Here is a 388-nt window from a genome sequence, read left to right on the forward strand (position 1 = left end):
GATTGCAATCCTCTCACCAACAGGGACAGACACACATGGGCTCCCAAACAGCTTCCTGGGAGGAACTTTACAGTACTAGGATGCTCTCTTCCCTCCATCCTTCCATTCCAAGGAACAGCTTTTCATAAGGAATACCTGTACTTTCAGAAAAAATCTTCTTTCTGTAGCCTCATATTTGCACAAAGAGTGGAAGAAAAAATATAGCATAGAAACCTTTCACTTTCGACAAAGATCGCTCAGCTGATTTCACACACAGTGATTTTGGCGTTTGAACTTCAAGGGATTCACAACATTCAGAAGCGAGGACGCACTGCTGGATGCTGATCACATTCACATTGACGATACGGAACATAGCACACCAATCCTACTTCATCGCATGGCCATTTAA

The sequence above is a fragment of the Myotis davidii genome, unplaced genomic scaffold (assembly GCF_000327345.1).
Source record: "Myotis davidii unplaced genomic scaffold, ASM32734v1 scaffold1364, whole genome shotgun sequence".
Taxonomy (NCBI): domain Eukaryota; kingdom Metazoa; phylum Chordata; class Mammalia; order Chiroptera; family Vespertilionidae; genus Myotis; species Myotis davidii.